The 5,451-nt window shown below is 32.9% G+C and overlaps 1 long non-coding RNA gene across 19 annotated transcripts; it reads left to right on the top strand.

Moving 5' to 3' along the window:
- Positions 1–353: 353 nt before the first annotated feature.
- LOC110922015 lies at positions 354–4,967 on the top strand. 19 transcript variants are annotated; one of them, XR_004885432.1, is made up of 13 exons: positions 355–511; positions 593–628; positions 722–910; positions 1,235–1,393; positions 1,508–1,588; positions 1,654–1,726; positions 1,810–1,871; positions 1,982–2,027; positions 2,212–2,343; positions 2,433–2,571; positions 2,911–3,114; positions 3,837–4,388; positions 4,520–4,967. It is a non-coding gene; the product is annotated as an uncharacterized LOC110922015 (long non-coding RNA). The 19 variants fall into 19 exon arrangements; XR_004885430.1 differs by having other exon boundaries at positions 354–511; positions 2,212–2,295; positions 2,433–2,796; positions 2,911–4,388; XR_002582765.2 differs by having other exon boundaries at positions 354–511; positions 2,433–2,796; positions 2,911–4,388.
- The last annotated feature ends 484 nt before the right edge of the window (positions 4,968–5,451 follow it).

The following is a 5,451-nucleotide window of genomic DNA, read 5'->3' as shown; positions in this document are numbered from 1 at the left end:
TATCATATAGAGGGGTTTCCACACTATGCAGCAATGACACAACACTTAAAGGTTGTTAACAAGCTAAGTTGAGCCGAGCAAAGGCTAGCTCGACTCAAACTTTATACCGAGTTGACTCGGATTAGCTCGAAATTAAATTCGAGTTGGAATCTTAAACTGGAGCTCGGCTTAATTAAAAATCAAGTTGGCTCGCTCGACTTTACACCATAAAGGCCAAACTAATCTATACAACCTAATAAAAGCCTTAATTAGGGGACACATGTCCTCCTCCTAGGGCCTCTAAAGCTCATTTTCCCGCCAAAATATTCATTCTCCTAATTTCCCTTGAATTAACCCGACACGGGATCCGAATACCTAATTCGGATCATTATGGTTCATTCCATATATACAGCAAATAGGGTTTCATCTTCTTCAACACACTTCATTCACGACCTAGGGTTTCTGCAACTTCATTCTTTCTGCCTCTCCTTCATCATTGCATCTCTCAGGATCTCAAATCGTCATCAGCAAGGTACGACTTCCTCTTCATTTTAATAGTTTATTGATTTGATTTTCGTTCGTTGTCACCTAAGGTTTCTTGATCTTGGATCAGTTATATTTCTGATATTCAAATGTCGTCTACACCAAGGTATGATTCTGTTATTTCTCTATTGTTCAGATTTTGATGCTCATATACTTTAGGCGATGAATTTGAATTTAATTGAAACATAAGATGGTTCAGATCTAAAAAAACGGGGTGGCCGGAGAAGACGATGATCAAAAGGGTTCATCCAGATTTGATTTTCTACGGTGGCCGGAGAACACACAACCCAGTACTTTTGTTTCCCCATTTCTTCATCTTCTCTCATACGGCAGGCGATTAGGGTTTTTTATCTCATAACCACACAACCCGGTCCTTTTGTTTCCCCAGGTGGTTGAACTTATGTTTGTTTGCACTATTGTTGATCTGTTTATGAAATTAGGGTTTTAGTTTTATTGTTTTCAGGGATTATTGGGTTTCATATTTAATTGTTATTGATCCTTTATGAGTCTCAGTTCAATTCCCTTGAATATTTTGTTAATCTGTTGATGAAATTAGGGTTTTAGTTGTTTTGTTTTTAGGGACTATCAGTTTTTATGTTTAATTGTGATTGATTCTGTATGAGTCTTACTTCACTTCATAGTGTGTTTGAATTCTTTTCAATTATTTAAAATATTTTGAATTAAAATAATGTTCTTTGATTTATATGGCTAGGGTTCGTATGGTCTAAGAATGAGGATGGTCTAACAATGAGTAACGGGTAGGGTTCAGTGGACGGCGATGATCTAGCAACGATAGATGAGTAGTATCAGATCTATCAAAGACAAGAAAGTGGTGACGATACATATGTTGGTTAGAATCGCTCATGGTCAGGTATTATGTTATATTTCTTTTGTTCCATATAGATAAATTCAGTTTTAAAAACATATTTTAATTTTAGGTGCCACTTGAGTTCGTTTACTAATCCAATATTCTTAATTTTGTTAGGTTTACCAGTAATCATTTGTTTCTTTTTGTATCTTGCCGATGTTCATCTAATCATCGCTAGCTTCTACGTCTTTAAAGAAGGTAAGAAGTGAATAAATATAAATTTAAATAAAAAAATCACTTATGCTTCGCGATTGATTTTAAAGGGTTAAAGTTAAAAAGGAAGTTGAGCGGTGAATCTCAAAGTTTTCAGCCGGAGGCCAAGATGGGAGCAGCATGGTAAATAGTGGCCCTAATTTGGTTATAGTATAATAGATTGAATTTTATTTGGTGGTTTCTAATACTTTGTGCTTTATATTTAGACTGATTTGGTAAATAATGAAAGGACGATAAACGTGACAGATGAAAAAAGGCTCAAAACCTGGTGATTATACTTCATATATTCGGCTGATTTTTAATGGTGGTATGTTACGGTTTTCTGTGATAACTTGTGGAGTTAAATACGATTGTTGTTTCATTTTTTTGTCATCTCAGGTTGAAAAACTTTTTAAAGATAGAAAAGGGTGAACACGTCCATATGGTGAGTCTTCTAAGACTGTTGAAATCTAGCATAAATCTTATTATTTTGGTTTGATATCTACACTTGCTTATTGTAGTAGCAACCAATGTAGTGCTTTTAGTGTTTTGAATATGACTTTATTCCAATGTTTCTTATGGTTTAATTATTTCATTCATATTTTAAGAGAGACTATTGTTGAGTATAGAGACTGTTTTATGTGCGCCTTCACAACGTGTTCCTCCGAAGCAATGGTCTAAGAAAGATGGACGTGAAGGGACCATTGACAAAGGTATATAAGTTGGGTTATCTATATGTGCTAATTTATTCTAATAACCAGGTATAGTTAAATCTCTTCCTTTAGTTGGCCTAAATTATATGAGCTAATTTAATCTAATAACTTGCATTTAAACAATTATGTATGTATAGGTAGTCTTGGAGATGTTGCCGGCGCGTTACCGAAGGCTTTGGCTCAGCGTTGTTTCATATGTGCTTTAGGTCTGCACAACTGCACAAGTTGTAGCTTATGGTTGTTAATATTACAATAATATAAATATCATTGATTGAGGTAAGGCCAAAATGTCCTGTTTTTGTTTATAGGTGAAATAACATTTGTTTTATGTGTCCTAATTATTCAATTGGTATTGCTTTAAGTCTTTAACATACTAATAGTTATTTCTTTTGTGTATCATGCTAAGTCTTGACATGTATACATGTATTCGTTGTTGTCATCTCTATGATTTCCAAACTGCCGTCACCACCAAAATCAACTTTCACTTTCTTAGCGATTAAGGTAATCATCTATTTAGGACACATAAAACAAATGTTATTTAGGGATTAAGGTAATCATCTAATCATCTTAACTGAATTTCTACGTACTTATATGATTGGCCGTTTTCTTAATTAGGGAATAAATATCATGTCTCTTGACTTGGCTTCTTTTACAATTGGTGAGGAGTTAACATTTGGCTGTTGAGACCAGCGGCCATGGAGCACTCAATAAGAATCAGTAGCTTGATGATGGTAACAAGAAGCAGCGATTTAGGGTGGAATAGAGTTAAAAAATATGGCTATTGAGGGAAAAAAGCTGAGCGACAATGATGAGAAGAAGGTAATGATCTTTCCCCTCTTCGTAATTTTTCTCTGAACTGTTTTGCTGGTAAAAAAGTTAGTTTTGCCTATCGATTACTCTTTTATGATGTTAAGCTCAAACCAAAAAATAGGTATTATACTTCAAATATAGTCCTCTTCGTAATTTTTCTCTCAACCGTTTTGCTTTGCTGGTAAAAAAGTTAGTTTTGCCTATCGATTACTCTTTTACGATGTTAAGCCTTAAACCAAAAAATAGGTGTTATACTTCAAATATAGTCAAAATAAATTTCAAGAAAATAGCCTTATGATTCTGTTTTAATACATGATTTACTTAATTATAAAGACATAAATTTAAAGAAGGGAATTGGAAATTTTACTTCATGAAAATCATAAAGGTGTACTACTCTTTTCGGAATGACAAAAAGAAAAAGGACGGGATCTAAATATATGTTTTTCTTGATTGTTCTTTACTGTTATATATCGATTTTCTTATAGTTTGAATTTGATTCAAATACAATGGGTTGCCAAACCATGAGTTGAACAGAAGGTTTCAAAATAGAATTTAGAGAATTTAAGCATAAAAAAAATATGGTATAGTCAGATGGTTAGATGGTTAGACTGAGAAATCATGGTGGCTGGTGAGAATGTGATAACTTTTTAAAGTGCCTAAAGTGTTTGTGTGAATGTTTAAATGGAATTAGTTTGCAACTTGAGATTGATGTATTTTGTTTGTTTTTGTAGACAAGATGGATGTCGAAAGGATATCCACTAGGAGATGGGTACTGACTTGGCCTTAAACCACAATTGAAACTGTTGATGATAACCTCTTAAAACTTTTGGTCAAAAAGTATGCTTTCTCAATTTTATGTAAAGTTAAAGAAAAAATGGGGCGTGTCTGTAGGTCTTTCTATTTGGATGTTTCTTTATCCAAGGGAAAACGTTTTGATAACCTAAAAGCTTGGCCTGTTTTTGCTAACATGCCTGACAAAATCATGGAAGTTTCTCCAATAATACAAATGATTGTTGTTGAACCGCTTGCTTTTGTTGCTCCTGATAAAGATGAAGAGGTATGCTAAAGGATCATCACAGTTTTATCCCTGGCTTTTTTTTTTTTTTTATCTTTATAACTTCAATAGCATTTAACAATTAAGAGGTATGCTAAAGCATCCTCATAGTTCTATCACTGACTTTTTATATATAATCTTTATGACTTCAATAGCATTTAACAAGTTAGTGTGTTTGGCATAGTGTATTCTTGGTGATATATGGAAGGGAAATGTCACCAGCAGTGAGGTATCATACAATTTATTTCTAAAGTTACGTCATATGAGAGTATTGCTCCTAAGTTAAGGCTTGCACTTAATGAAAATACTTTGGTATATAAAGAATAATTTGTATATCTTAAATTTTTGATTTTGTTATAGTTAAATGCTGGAAAAATGGTAATCTCTTCTTAGTGGAGGAAGTGGTTGACCCAAATAATACGTCTTGAAAATTTCTAGAGCACTTGATTGGTAGAGAAAGCGCATTACTTCGTAGAGGTTTTTGGTTGATATGAAGAATAACAGGGATAATGTAAAGTAACCCAAAAGAGCGTAAAATGTCCACGAAGCAAAAGATGCAAGCGAACCATTTTTGAAAGTCCATGGACGTCTATTGATCTTTACGGGTCAATTAATTTAGGATTTTAAATAGGATAACGAATTAAATGGAAAATAGAAAAAAATTAATATTGAACTCTTTGATCCAACAATAGTTCTTATGTGTTGTTTTTTTATATTAATTTTAAATTCATTACGTGGATTTTTTTTGGTTTATAAACCTTTTGTATTGGATAATATTTGGTTATAAACAACAACTTGGATGTGTTAATGATAAACATATAATGTTTCGTATTATTTTGTCTGCCCCGTGAAATTCACGGGTATTAGCACTATAAGTATATATTTTATATTTTTATCAGATTGTATTGTTCCTTTCTTTCTAAAGGCCCTTTATGCACTTAAAATAGTGTCACTCAAACTATATATTTTATATTTTTATTAGATTGTATTGTTCCTTTCTTCCTAAAGGCCCCTTATGCACTTAAAATAGTGTCACTCAAACTCGACCCCTTTAGTTATTTTATAGCTTTATAGTTTCATAATCCCTCCAACTTTGTCTTGCGATAGGCTGTAAATTTGGCATTCAGCTCTAAAAAGTAGAAGTAATAGATTAATAGGTTTTCTATTGTTTACAATAGGTTTAGTGTTACTAGAGATAATTCAAGTCGAACATATTTCGTTTGGTGATGATCGTTTGTTCAATTGGTCAACAATGAAGGTGAGGTTATTGGTTACAAAACTCCAAAAAATAG

The sequence above is a fragment of the Helianthus annuus genome, chromosome 17 (assembly GCF_002127325.2).
Source record: "Helianthus annuus cultivar XRQ/B chromosome 17, HanXRQr2.0-SUNRISE, whole genome shotgun sequence".
NCBI classification, from domain to species: Eukaryota; Viridiplantae; Streptophyta; class Magnoliopsida; order Asterales; family Asteraceae; genus Helianthus; species Helianthus annuus.
Note: the sequence above shows the minus strand (reverse complement) of the source record. Positions and strands in the feature narration are given on the sequence as shown.